Source organism: Pelophylax lessonae (assembly GCF_965119305.1).
Source record: "Pelophylax lessonae genome assembly, chromosome: 11".
Taxonomy (NCBI): domain Eukaryota; kingdom Metazoa; phylum Chordata; class Amphibia; order Anura; family Ranidae; genus Pelophylax; species Pelophylax lessonae.
In genome coordinates this window covers 116509298-116529238 of record NC_138778.1, presented here as the reverse complement: position 1 = coordinate 116529238, position 19941 = coordinate 116509298, and the positions used below count along the sequence as shown (strand labels likewise).

Below are 19941 nucleotides of genomic sequence, written 5' to 3'. Positions count from 1 at the left end.
CCATGTTGCATTAATTTGAATGGGCACCCAGAGAATAATATAATTTCTATTGTTACACCTAGCAGCATAATGGCAGACACACAGCAGAATACGCTAGAGGGAATAGGGACCCATTGCAGTTGTGTTCTGGTGCACTCCAGGATGCACAGACCTCCATACGCATCCCATAGTCCACACTATCATTGCTTTTTTTCTCTCAACAAAATAGGAGTTAGGCTGGCCATACACTATACAATTTTCTTATTCAATTTCCTTTAGATTTACCTTAAACTATGTAGCGCAAGGGCCTGCCTGACTGCATACAAATTGAAAGTGTTTAGGTTTGACCCTATATTACATGGTTTTGGTAAATCTAAAGGAAAGTTGAACAAGAAAATTGTATAGTGTATGGCCAGCCTAAGGCTCCTTTCAAAGCACAAAGGTGCAACCTAGCATGCACTTTTTTCTGTGCCTCTATGTGTCACATGTAGTGCAGCCCATTCATTTCAACGGGCTGCCCCATACATGAACGTGCATGCGTTAGCAAGAAGCATGGGGGTGCCATCTGTAAAAGAACAGCGTGTTACAGGAAAGACTGTGATTTTACACACAACGCAACAAGTGTGAATGAAGTCTTACTCTTAAAGCCTATGACCAGGAAAGTAGTATTTTCAGGAGCAGGTCAGCACAGGCATGCCCCACATTTATCTATGGTCTCCTTCACTGCAAACGTGTGAATAGTGAAAGGGAAATTGCTGAACCTGAAAGGGCTCATTGCCTGGCTTCAATCCTCTCTATGTAAATGATGCAAAAGTACGCTGATTAGTTGCTGTGACTTCGCTCTGATGTTCTAATCTACATACTTGTTGTGGGAAGCAGAGACAGCCAGGCAACTAAGCGTTATTTTAGAAAAAGGTCAGCAATGGTAGCCTTCATAGGTCCAATGCCATGAATGTCCTCACTCTCTCCTGTCTCCTCCTTATATTACATTAGCACGCATGCTTGGACAGTACAAGAAAAAAAGCCGCATTTAGAATTACAATTGCATTTACACAACCAATCATGTGACTTGCACATATAAGCTCATCACTACACGTTATTCTAAAGCAGAAGCAATGAATGATACATTTAAAGTAGATAAATAAATTAAAGTGACATTTGCAAGATAAACAATTTGTAGCCTTGCAGTCCCTGGCTTTGTCATATTATTAGTACCTAACCCTCGAAGCTCTGGCAGAACTCTTCACTTCCCTGTGTAGCTGTTACTCCCCCTGCATACCACCTGACCAGGAAGAATGTCTGACTGTGGAAACACAGAACAGAGGAAGCCATCTTTGTTTCTGGCAACGCCACTTCTAGTGTTCCTTTTAGGAGGAGCAATCTGTGTTGATAATGTGTGGAGCTGTAGATATCAGGGTTGTGATTTGGGGGTCATTTATCATATGAAGTATTTGTGTTTCCTGGTGCCTCCATGGCAGCATACTAGTGATAGAGCTCCGCCTCGACTCCACCTTCAGGATCAGTGAATAGCATAAATTAAAAGGTATAGCCCCCCCCATCATTCTCCTTTTTTTCCTCAAACCTCTTGAACAGTGAAGATTGCAGCAGTATGTCCCTACCTCTGCCTGTGAAAACGGGCAGCTTCCACCGGGTTCAGCCTCTCCCGTGTGCAGTCCCTGTTCTTGGGCCGCTAAACGCGCTAATAAGACTGGGAACCCCTTCTGTGGATCTTCTGGGGTCTGTGAGTAACGGCGTTTCCTAATGTGGAACAAATATGCCGTCTTTTCATAAAATATATATGTATATATATATAATATTCATGAGTATGTGGATAAGGATACATGTATAATGTGGGGATTCATGGTGGCAGAGAGATCAGCTTTCCCTTCTACACTTCTCTGTCTTTCCATCACTATGCATAGTTTTGTGGGCACTGATTGTGATGTTTATTCCCAGTTATATTCTTAATTGCGTGTGTTATGGCTACCTTGTCTGGCGTTAGGGCAATTGGGGGCGATTCCCCCACGCAGCATTCTAATGGCTACGGCGTCCTGTTCCCCTGTTCGCGCCGGGTCGCGCCGTGATGACGCGGCGGCCGGCGCATGCGCATTGACTCCCACAGCGGCCATCTTTTCGGTGGGAGTCTCTGTGCGGCGACATGTCGGGTTGCGGCGCATGCGCAGTAAGAATTGCGGGACGACGCATGCGCGGTAGAGACAACGGCGGCCATTTTGCCGTGGTCTCAAAAAAAAAAAAAAAAAAAATATATGTATATAAATGAATAATTTATTTAAAGCTGCAGTATAAAGAAATAAAGAGGGGTAGTGTTGTTTTGAAGAAGGCAGAATTCAAAAAAGTTACAGGAAGTTAGGTTTTGGCTCAGGTATAGGGCAGCACATTTACAAATTATGTCTTAAAGGGGCAGTGTTGTTTTAAAAAAAAAAAAAAAAAAAAATCCAGTCAATGGTTTCCCTGCCTTCCTATTGGTGCTTCGGCTCAGGTGGAGTGGAGCCTGATGTACTTAAACCAGGAAGTTTAGAGAGGCGGTGTCTTCGGTTTCAACTAGCCTTGCCCTGCAGACCATTTTCGTTTGCTCTCTCTCGGTAGGTGGTTTTTATGCTTTGGTTCTTACTCTTTCTCTGTATATATGTGTATGTGTGTATATGTATATATATATATGTATACATGTTTTTCTACTATAATCTTTCCTTTTTCAGCTGATCCTCTTGCCCTTACCATGAGTCATTCCTCACGAAACCAAGATCCACCTGACCGTAATAGGTATGGGACCAACTTTTCGTGAGTATAAAAAAAAAAAAAAAAAAAAAAGTGCGCCACTGACATCCATTATTTTTGGTTTGTCACAGTCCAGTACCATCGAAGAGATCTCAAAAATCATCGGGAAGACGGGATGACCACAGTCCTGATCGCAGGTCACATTCCTCAAGATACCCAGAGAGATCAAGATCCAGAAGCCGTTATCGCTCTCCTTCACCACATTATTCTTCAAGAAAAAAGTGCTGGTCTTGTGGCGCGGAACCCCTCCCGAGAAAGCTGGTCTGTAAAGACTGTCTCAGGGATTATGCGGCCAGTTGTGACACGGAGAGCCGCCAAGTAGTTGATCTACTTAAACAAACAATGAAGGACTCAATTGCAGAGTTGGTGTCCACCATCCCAGCTCGTCCTATACCACAGGCTTCTCAGCCACAGGAATCGGATCCGGTGATCGCAGGTCCTTCCGCTATCACTGTTAGCGCAGTTCCAGCCACTAGAGATCCTTCCTCGGAGGAACATTCGGACAAATCTTCAGATGAAGAAGAGCCTTCAGGTTTCAACTTTGCTTTAGTTCAGCCGTTTATTCAGGCGGTTAAGCAGGCCATCGCCTGGGATGAACCAGCGGAACCCCGGCCTAAGTCAAAGTCATATTTCCCTTTCCTCAAGAGGAAACAAGTCGCTTTCCCTTTAATGGGAGAAATAAGGGAAGTGATTGAGAATGAATGGAGTAAGACAGATAAAAAATTCTCCTTCAACAGAGTGAATAAATTTTATCCGTTGCCGGAAGAAGGAATACAAGCCTTATCCTCCATGCCAGTAGTGGATGCAGCGGTGGTGCGTCTAGCGAAGAACATGACCCTTCCAATGGAAGATTCAACTTCATTTAAAGATCCATTGGATAGGCGCATTGATCTTGACCTAAAAAGATGCTATCTGGCCGCAGGGGCAGCTTGTAAGCCCGCTATTGCGCTGACTTCAGTCTCAAGTGCCATTCATTCCTGGACTGACAACGTTGAGACAGCTCTGCGACAGGATGTCCCTAAAGAGGATATTATCAAGTCACTTGAGGAATTGAAGTTAGCGGCAGACTTCGTGGGAGAAGCCGCCATTGACACAATTAGGTGCGCCTCTCGTTCAATGCTCCACTCAGTGATGGCTAAGAGGGCACTATGGTTAAGGCCTTGGACGGCTGACTTGGCATCAAAGCAGAGCTGGTGCAAAATACCTTTTGATGGTAAATCGCTATTTGGTGAAAGATTGGAGAAGGCCATTTCCAGGGTCACTGGAGGAAAGACTGGTATTCTTCCACAAGATAGGAAGGAACGCAGAACAAGGGGTTTCCTCTCAAGGTTCCGCCAGTCAAATTCTAGAGGCTACAGACAGACCCGTCCATTCAGGGACAATAAGAGGCCCTGGAAAGGTACCCAGTCTTCCTTTCTGGCATCCAGAAAAAATAAAAATCTCACTACCCCACAAGGGGAGACAAAGTCCTTTTGACGCCAGAAAAGAAGTGACCGATACAGTGGGAGCCCGACTTCGCCACTTCTTACCAAATTGGATGACAAAATGCCAGGACCCTTGGGTCCTTTCTACCATCCGTTACAGTCACTTCTGGACATTCCAACAGCAACCACCTCGGGCGACTTACAAAAAGACGACACTACCATCATCCCCACAGAAGGCACAGGCCTTAAAGGACTTTCTAGTTTCACTTCAACTTCAACAAGCGGCGGTACCGGTACCCTATGGGGAACGCTTCACAGGTTTCTATTCAACCCTGTTCCTGGTGGAGAAGAAGACAGGGGGTTGGAGGCCGGTTATAGATTTGAAAGGTCTAAACCGCTATATTCATCTGGAAAGATTCAAGATGGAGTCCTTACAGACAATAATCCAAACAGTACAGCCTATGGATTGGTTGATATCTGTGGATCTGCAAGATGCCTACCTACACATTCCTATACTTCCCGCCTTCCAAAAATATCTAAGGTTCGCAGTAGGTCATGTCCACCTACAATTTCAAGCTCTGCCTTTCGGCCTGTGCACATCCCCAAGAGTCTTCACAAAGGTCTTGATATCGGCCCTTGCCCCCCTAAGGGAGAAAGGGTTAAGAGTATATCATTACCTGGACGATATCCTCCTCCTAGCCGACTGTCCACGGAAATTGATTCTCCACAGGGACATTCTACTACAAACCCTGAAGGATCTAGGGTGGTTAGTAAATCGGCAGAAGAGTCAACTATCTCCAACCCAGGTGATGGTATACTTAGGGGCAGAATTCAACACGGCCAGAGGCACGGTCTCTCTACCCCAAATGAAGGCAACAGCAATAATTCAAAAGACACTTCATGCCATAGGAAGGGACTACATGTCAGCTTCACAATGTATGAGTCTGATCGGCTCAATGTCTTCCTGCATCCCTCTAGTGCCATGGTCACATTGGCACCTGAGGTTCTTTCAGTCGGGATTCCTGTCCCAGTGGCGCACACGTCAACTCTCGCAAACGATCCAGATAACATCGATAATGCGCAGAGGCCTTCATTGGTGGACAGATCCGGAGAATCTCGCCAAACCTCACCATCTGGGTTCTCATTCCTGGACCATGATCACATCGGATGCGAGCAGCCAGGGATGGGGAGCGCATTGCGAAACAATACAGATTCAGGGGAGATGGTCCTTTCCGGTGAAAGACTTGGTTTCCAACATTCTAGAGCTGAGGGCGGCATTCATGGCACTAACCTCACTAGCTCCTCAGGTGAGGGCGCAGAGGGTCCTACTACGCCTAGACAACAGGGCAGCGGTTTCATACATCCAGAAGCAGGGAGGGACCCGCAGCAGGACCCTCCTGAGGGAAGTAGAGCCCATTATGATCTGGGCAGAAAGGAATCTGGTGGCCCTCAGAGCAGCCTATCTACCAGGCAGATTGAACACAGTGGCGGATCATTTATCAAGAGACTTCGAGGACGCCAACGAATGGGCAATACATCCGCACATTTTTCAGCAGATCCTCAGCCTATGGGATCTCCCACAAGTGGATCTATTCGCAACTCCAGAGAACTCCAAGCTCCCGAGTTTCTTCTCACGTCTCCCTTACCCGCAAGCGGAGGAAGTGGATGCTCTGTCCTGCCCATGGCGGTTCACGACAGGCTACGCCTTTCCACCACGTCCCCTAATTCACAGGTTCTTACTGAGATTGACGAGGGAACCAGTACAGATACTGGCAATCCTTCCGTATTGGCCGAAGAGGCCTTGGTTTCCATTGGCCCTACGCATGAGCGTATGCTCCCCGATCAAGATTCCTCCCTTTCCTCACCTACTATCACAGGGGGGGAGGTTCCATCCAAGACCACAGACTCTGAACCTTCGAATATGGCTGTTGAGAGGAGGCGGTTTGAATCCTTAGGATGCTCCCAGCAAGTCATCAATACTCTCCTCAAAGCCAGAAAGCCAGCAACCAATTCCGTATATGCTAAGATCTGGAATAGGTTTGTGTCCTACGCGGAAACAGAAGAATTTGATCCCATCACGCCTTCTGTTTCAAACGTATTGGCCTTCCTTCAGTCTGGCCTAGACAGGGGTCTCGGCTTGAGTACACTTAAAGTTCAGGTGTCAGCGATTTCAGCGGCAACCAGCATCAGATGGGCAGATAATCCGCTGGTAATCACCTTTCTCAGAGGAGTTCTTAAGATTCGTCCTCCAAGTAGAAGTCCCTTTCCTCAGTGGGACCTTCCTCTGATTCTGGAGATGCTGTCCAAACACCCTTTTGTGCCGGTGGAACAAATTTCGCTATGGAACCTGACTTTGAAGACAGTTTTTCTAGTGGCGATCACGTCCGGCAAAAGAATTTCAGACTTGCACTCCCTGGGAATAGGGGAGGAGCATATATCGTTTTTCCCTGACAGGGTGGAGCTACGGCCTCTTCGAGGTTTCACTCCGAAAGTGACTACGCCAGACAACTTAAGTGAACCATGGGCATTACCAGTCTTCTCAGATTCGTGTCAGGAACTAGATGTTCCCAAGATACTAAAAGCCTATCTGGAAATGACAGCAGCCTTCAGGAATTCGGAAAAGCTTTTCGTGATTCCTTGGGGTAAAAACAGAGGAAAGGAAGCCTCAAAAAGGACCTTGGCATCCTGGGTAGTCAAGACCATTCAAAAAGCCTATACTGCACAAAACATGGATGTTCCTTCCAGAGTGAACGCACACTCAACAAGAGCAGTGTCAACTTCATGGGCAACGAGAGCAAACGTCTCATTGGAGACAATATGCAGGGCGGCGTCTTGGTCGTCACAGCACACGTTTCTCAGACACTATAGAGTTGATCCAGGGGCTCTAACGACAGTTGAATTTGGAAGACGAGTTGTTCAAGCAGCAATGTCTTTGTCTAATTAAACTTTATTTTTTGATTAAGCATTATCCCACCCGTGTAAGCTAGTTATTTATCACTAGTATGCTGCCATGGAGGCACCAGGAAAACGGAAAATTGTATCATACTTACCGTAATTTTCCTTTCCTGGTGCCTATCCATGGCAGCATACGATCCCTCCCTCGGTTTTTCCTATTTACGGAGAATGATGGGGGGGGGCTATACCTTTTAATTTATGCTATTCACTGATCCTGAAGGTGGAGTCGAGGCGGAGCTCTATCACTAGTATGCTGCCATGGATAGGCACCAGGAAAGGAAAATTACGGTAAGTATGATACAATTTTCCGTTTTTTTTTTTGTTTTTTTTTTTTGAACCATCGCATGCACTAATGATTAACCACTTTACCACCGGAACCACCGGAGGATTTTGCTGTCTTACGTCCAGGCCACTTTTTGCGATTCGGCACTGTGCAAATTTAACTGACAAATGCGCGGTCGTGCAATGCTGTACCCGAACAAAATTTACGTCCTTTTTTTCCCACAAATAGAGCTTTCTTTTGGTGGTATTTGATCACCTGTGCGATTTTTAATTTTTGCGCTATAAACAAAGAAAGAGCGTAAATTTTGAAAAAATAACAATATTTTTCACATTTTTTATATGAAATTCCCCCCAAAAAATGTAAAAATCTAAATTTTTTTACAGTTTTGGCCAATTTGTTTTCAGCTACCTATGTTTGGTAAAAAAAATCACAATAAGCGTATTTTGATTGGTTTGCACAAAAGTTATTGCGTTTACTAACTAAGGGAAAGATTTCTGTCATTTTTTGTGTTTTTTTTTTAACGAGTAATGGCGACGATCTGTGATTTTTTTTTTGCGGGACTGCGACATTGCAGCGGACAGATCGGACCCTTGACTGACATTTTTGACAATTTTGGGGGGACCAGTGACATTACTACAGTAATCAGTGCTATAAATATGCACTGTTACTGTAAAAATTACACTGGCAGGGAAGGGGGTTAATTTTATTGGAGAGGGAGGGGTTAATGTATGCCTGGTGCTTACTAACATGTGTGGGGGGAGGTGACTGAGTGACACAGGGACAGATCACATGTTCAGCTATGCTGAACCCTGCAATCTGTCACTGTTTGTCACTTAGGAGATCCGCCCGCTTTGTTTACACAAGCGGGCGGATCTCCACACTCGATTCCCCGACGATCGGGGAAGAGTGGCGGTGATCACCTGGCCCGACTCCCGCTGTGACTGAAAACAGCGGGAGCGAGCCTCCGGCGGCGCACGAGCGGCGCCCACAAGGGGAGGAGTCCAGCGACGTAGGTCAATCAAGCCACTTTGCCGCAGTACAGTCCCAGTGACTGGTCGGCAAGTGGTTAAGGGCCGGTTCACATTTGTGCGAGTGCGGCGATCGCATGTAATTCGGAGCGCACTGCTCCTTCATTAAATGCGATCGGATGTGCGGATGTGAATTCAGCTATACACTTTGTATGGCTGAATTCGCACTGTATCCGCACCAAAGACGCACAGAATCCTTTTTCCAGCCGCATCAGGATCGGATCGCACAGTGGTTCATACTTGTGCGATCCGATCCTGTGCGAACTGTCAGATCGCACTGCGATATGCGATCAAACTGGGGGTGTCGTTAACATTTAATTGACACCCCTTGCGTATCGCATATGGCAGTGTGAACTGCCAGAAGGTGCGTTTGCGATGCGGGAACAGGCTGCGAATTCGTAGCCTTCCCACATCGCACAAGTGTGAACTGGGACAGAGTCACGGTTCACACTGGTGCGATGTGGAAAACCCTGCGAATCAGTGCCAGTTCCCGCATGGCACTAGAATTGCACAGTGGTTCACACTGAGATCTGCGAATCACTGGGGGTGTCAATGTAAAGTTAATGACGCCCCCAGATTGGTTCGCAGATTGCAGTGTAAACTGTGCAATGGTGCAGGAATCCTGCACCATTTTGGTGCGAACGCGATGCGATTTCAGCCATACATTTTGTATGACTGAAATCGCATCGCACAGACATTGCATTTGATCTGCGCAGCAATGCGGTGCAAATCACATGCGATGTCTTGCATCGCACTTGTGTGTTCCGGCACTTAGTTCATCAAAGTAAATGATCACATTTGCAGTAACTACTGCAAATTTGATAAATATATGTGGTAAAAAAGCACATACTTGTTATTAATCTCATGGTACTTTTGGAATGTACAATGTAACAATGAGGGGACTGGGTAAAAAGAAAACAGTATCAGTGTGGTAATATCAGACGCTGGCGACACACCTGATACCTACTGCTTAGGGTTGCCACCTCATCCCTTTAACCACTTAAGCCCCAGGCCTATTTTTGACACTTTTTATTTACAAGTTAAAATCAGTATTTTTTGCTAGAAAATGACTTAGAACCCCCAAACATTATATATATTTTTTTAGCAAAGACTCTGGAAAATAAAATGGCGGTCATTGCAATATTTTTTGTCACGCGGTATTTGCGCAGCGGTCTTTAAAACGCAATTTTTTTGCAAAAATTATGAAAAATCACATTTCACTGCATTTAAAAAAAACTAAACAGTAAAGTTAGCCCATGTTTTTTGTATATTGTGAAAGATGATGTCACGCCAAGTAAATAGATATCTAACATGTTACGGTTTCAAATTGCGCACACCCATGGAATGGCGACAAACTGCGATCAATAGAAATCTCAATAGGCGACGCTTTCAAAATTTTTAACGGTTACCAGTTTAGAGTTAGAGAGTAGCTATTTTTTTTTAATTATTGCTCATGCTCTGGCGATCGCGGCGATGCCTCACATGTGTGGTTTGAACAGCGATTTCATTCGCGGCTTGACTTCCATATACGTTTTCTTTTGTGCGCGAGCTAACGGCGACGGGGGCGGCTAAAATTTTTTTTTCCTATTTTTTTTTTTTTTAACTTTAGCACAGGTTTTAAAAAAAAAAAAATCTGATCACTTTTATTGCTGTCACAAGCAATGTAAACATCCCTTGTGACAGCAATATGCAGCGACAGGTACTCTTTATGGAGAGATCGAGGGTCTAAAAGACCCCAGACCCCTCCACTACACTTCCATGTATTCAAAACGCAGAAAACTGCATTTTTGAATACACTCGTTTTTTGAATCTGCTGCCTTTAGCAGCCGAGTAACCCGGACGTGACGTCATGGATGCCGCCTCCGGGTTATGTCATCGGAGACCCGATCAAAGCCACATCCGGCTTAGATCGGGACTCCATCCAGCCGGCGGACGTGCCGGCTGGTTGCTGGGAGACCCGGGCAGAGCCGTGGAAGGCGGCGGGAGGGGGGGGACGTCCCCTCCCGCTCGCCGGGGTAACAATCGAGCGGCTCCCGAGCCGCATCGGTTGTTACCGCCGGAAAGCCGACCGCTGGCTCTAAACAACGGTACCAGGATGATGCCTCTAGCTAGAGGCATCATCCCGGTATAACCACGCAAATTCAGCCGATGTAGATCTACGTTACTTTGCGGTAAGTGGTTAAACCAGGACACACATTCATTACGCTGGTTCTGTGGCTGATTAGGCCTCATGCACACTGGACGTTATAAAAACGCCAGTAGCTTTGTAGTGAGTTTTTCAGCGTTTTTAGCTTTTTTGCATTGGCGTTTTTAGCTAAAAATCACCTCTGTGTGCTTTTAGTAACTCCAACTTTCCCACAATGTAATGCTTGCATCACATGGATGTTCATACCCATGGGATAAGATTTAGGTGCGGGGGAAAAAAGGGTCCTACAACATTTTGGTGCGAACATGGACAATTTTTTCCCGGCATCAAAATCGCATCACATGGGTGTGAACACCCATGCGGTGCAATTCTGTCAAGCTCACTGCATTTTGTAAGCTGTTTTGGGGTGTCATTCATGGAACATTAACCACTTCAGCTCTGGAAGGTTTTACTCCCTCAATGACCAAGCCATTTTTTGCGATTCGGCAGTGCGTTATTTTAACTTTAATTTTATTTTAACTTTTAATTTTAAATTGCACGGTCGTGCGACGCTGTACCCAAAAACAATTGATGTCCTCTTTTTCTCACAAATAGAGCTTTCTTTTGGTGGTATGTGATCACCTCTGCGGTTTTCAGATTTTGCACTATAAACAAAAAAATAAGCGACAATTTTGAAAAAAAAAACACAATATTTTTTACTTTCTGCTATAAAACATTTACAATATCAGTTTAGGCCAATTTGTATTCTGCTACATATTTTTGGTAAATAAAAACCCAGAGCAGAAAAAAAGGTGCCCTGGGACTTTGAATTGAGGTGATCACAGAGGGGCCGATGGATATAGTAATACACGATACGCGTCGAGTTTTATGATGCTCCAGTTCAACTATGCAATGTGTTTACTGTACTTGCAAGCATATTTTATTCATGTATGTACACGTTGTCATATATTATGATTGTTATACTTTCAATAAACCTATTTGTATTACTATATCCATCGGCCCCTCTGTGATCACCTCAGCTCAAAGTCCCAGGGCACCTTTTTTCCTGCTTGGCATTGTTATTAGGGATGGAGGTGTTCACTGATAGTACCGGCCTTTTTTTTATCCCTGTTGTAATAAAAACCCAGAAAGCATATTTTAATTAGTTTGTGCAAAAGTTATAGCGTTTACAAACTACGGGATAGATTTTTGGACTTTTTAATTTTTTTTGTTTTTATTAGTAATGGTGGCGATCAGCATTTTTTAGCGGGACTACGACATTGCGGCGGACAGATCGGACCCCTAACCAGGAGCGGACTGACAACATTTAGGGCCCCCGGACCAAGTAAAGCAAGGGCCCCCTGTCAGACCATGCCCATGACACGCCCCTGGCCCCACCCATGACCCGCCCCTGATCCCGCCCCTACATTTTGCACAAAGTACAACTACTACTGCATTTTTTTATTGGGACCTGGAGGGGGATCTCTCTCTAACATTGTCCATTAGAGACTACAAAGTCTAAAGCCTAGTACACACGCAACGATTATCGGCTGACCAATCGTCGGTCTTTTGTCCAGAGTGTTGTTTTGTTGGTTGGAATGTGCTCTAGACTGCACACAAATTTTCTCGCCCAACAAAATTCTACTTCCGAAGTGATGTCATGTGTTGGTTTGCTTTCTTTGTGTTCTTTCTTCTCTGAGCATGCCTAGTCTTGCTCATTAGATTTTTCCCTGTCGAAATCTGTACTGACTGCACGAAAATCGGCCGTGTTTTGACGGCGAACAAAAATTTTATAGCCTGCACACCAGATTTTTTTCGGCCGAAAAGTCGGAGTCGGTTGTCAGAAGCATCATACTAACAAGCCGAAAATCGTCAGATCGGTCGTCGGATGAAAATTCCCTGCCGATTTTCGACGCGTGTGTGCAAAGCTTAATGGGACCTGAAGGGGGGGTCTGTCTCTCTAGCATTGTCGTCTATTAGACAGTCTCTTAGAAATTGTCCCCTCCAGGCCCCATTAGAGTCTACCAGGGCCATAGATAGTTTTTTATTCTGGGGGGGGGGGGGGGTTCAGCAGTAGGTACTAAGTAAAAGTCTTTTTAAAAAAACAAATTGCGCCAAATTAAAAAAAGCTGGAAAAAGGAAAAAACGATGTGTTGCTCATAGTAAGCAATCACATTCTTAATTCTATTTTCTCAGATCCTCTTGAAAATTGAGCCTGATTTCAGTTTTGCCTTCTTCCAGTTCTTATGAACATTGCCCAGTTTGGTTGGCTATTGTCCACTAGTGCTATCTGAATGCAATTGCCATTAGAAACCGGTAGTATCTTAATGCATAAGGTGCCAGCCGGCGTGTTCAGTATGACTGACTGGCATGGAAGACGGTGTGCTCTGGTAGCGAGGGGATGTCTACTTGAAAAACCTCCCTAGAGGCCAGTGCCCCTATGTACCCGTTAACGGAAACACATCATGGAGCCCTTATGCATCTAGCAATACGTCATGGGGGGGAAAGAAGTGCAATCCACGGCACTCAACAACATATCACTCTGAGTGAGGTGATATCAAAGCTTGGCTACAGGCCCTGTGTTATTCCCTCACATGTTATGAAGACAGTGTACAGTTGGTCTAGTGAAACTTTGCTATAAAGTAAATGCGACATGGGGAATTTATCGTGCCACAAAATGTCTTCACTTTTAAGTCGGGGATGCGGCCTTAATGCAGATTTATCATGACCACAGCCTCCATCTACTTAGTTGGGCATTAGTGAGCGAAAAGTTTAGAATCCCCCTTTTGGGTGCCTTAAGCCCTGCCCACACGCAGCAAACTGGGGAGCTAAATTTTTTTGGTAGCGATGAATTATCTATGATTTATTCTGTCAAATTTTGAATCAACTCAGAGGGCAGATCTAGGGATTACTGGCGCTTGATGCGTATTAATATCCGCAAGTCCGCCTCTCTAACCAAATTTCTGTGCTCTATACCCCATTAACCACTTGCCGACCGGGCCATAGCTGAATAGCTACATCACGGTCGGCTTATTCTGGGAGGGCGTACAACGATGTCCTCCCAGAATTGCGCTCCTGCGTGCCCCCTGGTACGCGCGCATGGAGCTAACCGTGCTCGCCAGGTCCCGGGGACCCGGCGCATCATGGATCGTGGTAAAGGGCCAATGACAGCGGCCCTTAACCACGTGATCGCTCCATCCAATGACGGAGCGATCACTTGTCAACAAACCGGCGCATGCCCGGTTCATTTCTCTCCTCTTCTCGCACACAGTACACAACGATCGGTACAGTGTGCGAGGAGAGGGGAGAAACTACAGCTGCAGCCATCCTCTGCCTCATACATGCCAGATTCATGCCTCATCCGTGCCTCATCCATGCCAGATTCATGCCTCATCCGTGCCTCATCCATGCCACCTCAGTGCTCATCCATGCCCCATCCATGCTCATTCATACCACATCAGTGCACATACATGCAACGCCAGTGCTCATCCGTGCCACATTGCTCATCCATGCCACGTCAGTGCTCATCAATGCCACGCCAGTGCTCATCCATGCCACATCCATGCCACGTCAGTGGTAATAAATGCCACATTCATGCCATGTCAGTGCTCATCCGTGCCACATCAGTGCTCATCTGTGCCACATCCATGCCATGTCAGTGCTCATCCATGCCACATCCATGCCACGTCAGTGCTCATACATGCCACATCTATGCCATGTCAGTGCTCATCCGTGCCACATCCATGCCACGTCATCGGTAATCCATGCCACGTCAGTGCTCATCCATGCCACATCCATGCCACGTCAGTGCTCATCCATGCCACATCCATGCCACATCCATGTCATGTCAGTGCTCCCCCGTGCCACATCCATGCCATGTCAGTGCTCATCTGTGCCACATCCATGCCACATTAGTCCTCATCTGTGCCACATCCAAGCCACGTCAGTGCTCATCCGTGCCACATCCATGCCATGTCATTGCTCATCCGTGCCACATCAGTGCTCATCCATGCCACATCAGGGCTCATCCATGCCACGTCAGTGCTCATCCATGCCACATCCATGCCACATCAGTGCTCATCCATACCACATCAGTGCCACTACAGTGCTTGTCAGTGCCCTACAGTGCCTCACAAAATTGTAATGGGAAGTCAGGAAATGAAGGTGCTCCCTGCATGTTGGGGCTCTGTATGTGGCAAGGCTGAGGAAAAGTGTCACACATGGGGTATCGCCATACTCAGGAGGAGTCATTTTTGCTATGTACATGCTATGTGTTAGAAATATCTTATAAATGGACAACTTTGTGTAAAAAAAAAAATGTGTTTTTATTTTCTTTCCACATTTTCCAAAAACTTGTGGAAAAAAATGACATGTTCAAAAGACTCATTATGCCTCCTAGATTATGTGTTGGGCTATTTTCTTTCCAAAATGGGGTCATTTTGTGGGCGTTTCCATTGTCCTGGTGCTCCAGGGCCTTCAAAAGTGTGATAGGTTGTCAGGAAATTATATGTGTAATTTATGCTCCTAGAACGCCTGACGGTGCTACTTGGATGTTGGGCCTCTGTATGTGGTCAGGCTGTGGAAAAGTCCCACACATGTGGTATCGCCATACTCAGGAGGAGTAGCAGAATGTGTTTTGGGGTGTAGTTGCAAGTATGCCAATAAAGTATGTGAGAATAAACTTGGTAATCTGACCATTTTGTGGAAAAAAAAAAATCTTCATTTTGCAAAGAAATGTGGAAAAAAATTACAACTTTAAAAACTCACCATGCCTCTTACTAAATACCTTGGAATGTCTACTTTCCAAAAAGCGGTCATTTGGGGGGTATTTGTACTCTCCTGACTTGTTAAGGCCCGTACACACGATACGAAAATCGGAAGGGAAATTTCGTCTGACGAACGATCTGCTGATTTTCGGATTGTTAGTATAGTGCTTTCGACAGCCGATTACGGATTTTTGGATGACAAAAACTGGATGTGCAGGCTATGAAATTTTTATCGTACGTCAACACAACATCCGATTTTCGTTTAATTAGTACAGTTTTCGTCCGAAAAAAAAATCATAAGAGCAAGACTAGGCATGCTCAGAAACTAAAGAATACATACAAAACAATTCAACACATGACATCACTTCTGAAGTTGTATTCTGTCGTACGGGAAATTTCTTATGAAAATAACCTCTTCACTTCCAACATGAGACTAGCATGCAACAAAAAATGGACGACAGATCGTTCGATAATCTGATCGTGTGTACGGGGCTTTAGGGGCTCAATTTTCAATAATTGGCACCATAGCTTGTAGACTCTATAACCTTCACAAAGACCAAAAAATGTATACTTACTTGGGTTATTTTTACTAAAGATATGTAACAGTATACATTTTGGCCAAAATTTATGAAGAAAAATGACTAAATTTGCAAAAATTTTAAAACCGAAACGAAGAAAAATTCATTTTTTTTACAAAATGTTCAGTCTTTTTTAATGTATAGGGCAAAAAATAAAAAACTCAATTATGATTAAGTACCACCAAAAGAAAACTCTGTTTGTGTGAAAAAAAGGATGAAAATTTCATATGGGTACAGTGTTGCATGACAGAGTAATTGTCATTCAACATGTGAGAGCACTGAAAGCTGAAAATTGGTCAGGTTAGGTTAAGTGCCCAGTGGGTAAGTGGTTAATTTCCACCACATATGTCTCTCTTCCTGTTTTGTTTTAACCTTTTCTCTGTGTTCCCCTCATTAAGATGGGATCCTAATGCACACTTTTTGCATACCCTGTTCAAAGATAAGGCCTGCATCATTTATTTGTACACAAGTGCCTTCGTATGAAAGTCATTAGCGATTTCTACTATATCCACTAGATGGCACCAGCTCTCTACACGATCTCTCATTTGCCTTGTTATAGTTGTGCTTTGGTTTTACAACATATGCAAAGCTCTGAACTGTCCCTGATTTTGAGGGACTGTCCCTGATATGTAAAAAAAAAAAAAAAAAAAAAAGTCCATCTGTTCCTCTTTCCTTCTCATTTGTCCCTCATTTTTGTCTGATCTATTTAGTTGTATATAAAATGCACTTTTTTATCTTTCAAAAAGTGTTTCCCAGTGCTAAACCTTTCATCCAATTTATAAATTGCTGCATTTGTAAAATGTAAAAGCCAATATAAAGGTAGTAGTGGTTAAAAAAAGAAAAAAGCACTTATGGGTTTAAATCTTTTTTTTTTGTATAATTCTCCTATAGGGGTGCATGGCAGGGGTGTGTCATATGCCTAAATACGTTTGCTAATAGGTGTCCCTCGTTCCCATCTCAAAAATAGGGACGTGTGCATATGACACTAATTGTTCACCAGTCAGGCTCACTCCTGTCTGTACAGCAAGTTTGCTTATTTGATCTCTTCAGTCACTTCTGACTACTTAGAAATCGTATTTATCATTTGACAGCTTACCCATTCTACTCTATGCTGATGTCCTTGGTGACTTTTCTAGACTGCTGCTTCCTTCAATACATTTGCCTGATTGTACTACGCACATGCTCAGGACACTACTTTGACCCTGACAACGTGTCATTCCTCGGAGTGATACTCTATAAATCGGTATGTAGAGAATGTATACCGCGCCAACACTAATATCCAGCAGCCAGCAAAAACAAACAACAATTTGTGAAAAACAATAAATATATACAGTCAGGTCCATAAATATTGGGACATCGACACAATTCTAATCTTTTTGGCTTTATACACCACCACAATGGATTTGAAATGAAACAAACATGATGTGCTTTAACTGCAGACTTTCAGCTTTAATTTTAGGGTATTTACATTGACACTTCGCCCAAATGTTCGAGCGTAAAAAAATGATGACCCCGGATAACCCTCTTGCCCAGCGGTTGACCGCTGGCTTGTTGGAACTGATAGCCCGCCACCTACTGCCATATAAACTCGTGGACTCGGAGGCCTTTCAGAATTTTGTGGCCATTGGAACACCACTATAGAAGGTCCCAGGAAGCAGGGGCGGACTGAGAACCCTCAAGGCCCCCGGGCAAAATAAATTAAGGGCCCCCTTCCAGGCCCCACTCACCTTCCGCCTCCAGCCAACCCTTGCCACGCCCACATTCTGGCTCCAGCCACACCCACACCCCGCCTCCAGAAGAAGTGTGTCTGCTCTTCACTCTCCCCTCTATCTGGCGGTACCTACTATGCCAGGCCCAGAAGCAGGAGATGGGCAAGCAGCGCTCAGGATACATAGTTGAGGGAGGGGGCACTATAATGGGGTGCAGTGTTGCCAACCCCCCTGAGTGAAATTTACTGAGAGGGTGTCCAAAATTTACAAGACAGAGTCACTTGAAATTTACTAACAGAGCCACATTTTTTACAGACAATTCAAAAAATTACATATAATGGCTAATTTCAGTGCAAAACAGGGCAAATTTCAATATTTAGGCTATATATTGTTTTAATCGCACATGTTACTAGTGTGATTAGCAATGTGTTTTAGGTATAACAAAAGGCCAAAAACATATTTCTCAATTTATATGAAGGTCAGGTTACTAAAACCCAACACAGGGTTTTTCTTTACAGTGCAAGTGGGAACTATGTGGACCCTGAAGTAAAAGAGAACATTGTGGACCCTGATGTAAAGGAGAACTCTAAGGACTCTGATGTAAGAGGCTTTGCTGTGGACTCTGGTGTAAAGAGAAATTCAGATGTAAAAGAGTCTCTGGTCACCACACTCACCTTTACACAAGAGTCCATAGAGCTCCCCCTTACATTACTGTCAACAGAGACTGCACAAGAGATGGTCAGAGACTGCAGACATGGCACAAGAGATGTTCAGAGACGGCATATATGGCAGACGAGACGATCAGAAACTGCATACATGGCACAACAGATGATCAGAGACTGCAGACATGGCACAAGGGATGGTCAGTGACTGCATACAAGGCACAAGGGATGGTCAGTGACTGCATACAAGGCACAAGGGATGGTCAGGGACTGCAAACATGGAACAAGAGACGGTCAGTGACTGCATACATGGAACAAGGGACGGTCAAAAACTGCGGGCATGGCACAAGGCACCGTCATAAACTGTGGGAATGGCACAAGGGGCGGTAAGAGACTGTTGGCATGGCACAAGGGGCAGTTAGACACTGAGGGTATGGCACAGTGGGTAGTGAGGAACTGCGGACATGGCGCAAGGCACAGTCAGAGACTGCAGGCATGGCACAAGGGGTGGTTAGAAACTGCGGGCATGGCACAAGGGGTTTATAGAAACTGCGGGCATGGCACAAGGGGTGGTCAGAGACTGCGGGCATGGCACAAGGGGCGATCAAAGACTGTGGGCATGGTACAAGGGGCAGTCAGAGACTGCGGGCATGGCACAAGGGGCGGTCAAAGACTGTGGGCATGGCACAAGGGGCAGTCAGAGACTGCGGGCATGGCACAAGGGGCAGTCAGAGACTGTGGGCATGGCACAAGGGGCAGCCAGAGACTACGGGCATGGCACAAGCGGCAGTTAGAGACTGTGGGCATGGCACAAGTGGCAGTTAGAGACTACGGGCATTGCACAAGGGGCAGTTAGAGACTACGGGCATGGCACAAGGGGCAGTCAGAGACTGCGGGCATGGCACAAGGGGCGGTCAAAGACTGTGGGCATGGCACAAGGGGCAGTTAGAGACTACGGGCATGGCACAAGGGGCAGTTAGAGCCTACGGGCATGGCACAAGGGGCAGTTAGAGACTGCGGGCATGGCACAAGGGGCAGTTAGAGACTACGGGCATGGCACAAGGGGCAATTAGAGACTGCGGGCATGGCACAAGGGGCAGTTAGAGACTGTGGGCATGGCACAAGGGGCAGTCAGAGACTGTGGGCATGGCACAAGGGGCAGTTAGAGACTGTTGGCATGGCACAAGGGGCAGTCAGAGACTGTGGGCATGGCACAAGGGGCAGTTAGAGACTGCGGGCATGGCACAAGGGGCAGTCAGAGACTGTGGGCATGGCACAAGGGGCAGTCAGAGACTGTGGGCATGGCACAAGGGGCAGTTAGAGACTGTTGGCATGGCACAAGGGGCAGTCAGAGACTGTGGGCATGGCACAAGGGGCAGTCAGAGACTGTGGGCATGGCACAAGGGGCAGTTAGAGACTGCGGGCATGGCACAAGGGGCAGTTAGAGACTACGGGCATGGCACAAGGGGCAGTTAGAGACTGCGGGCATGGCACAAGGGGCAGTCAGAGACTGCGGGCATGGCACAAGGGGCAGTCAGAGACTGTGGGCATGGCACAAGGGGCAGTTAGAGACTGCGGGCATGGCACAAGGGGCAGTCAGAGACTGCGGGCATGGCACAAGGGGCAGTTAGAGACT

The 19941-nt window shown here is 45.7% G+C and overlaps 1 protein-coding gene across 1 annotated transcript in view; it reads right to left on the bottom strand.

Moving 5' to 3' along the window:
• GHDC (GH3 domain containing) overlaps positions 1 to 19941 on the bottom strand; it is a 409562-nt gene that overhangs the window by 194648 nt on the left and 194973 nt on the right. The window contains exon 2 of the mRNA XM_082271446.1: positions 1194 to 1230. The gene's annotated coding sequence lies outside the window, so the exon portion shown is untranslated. The remainder of the gene's footprint in view (positions 1 to 1193; positions 1231 to 19941) is intronic.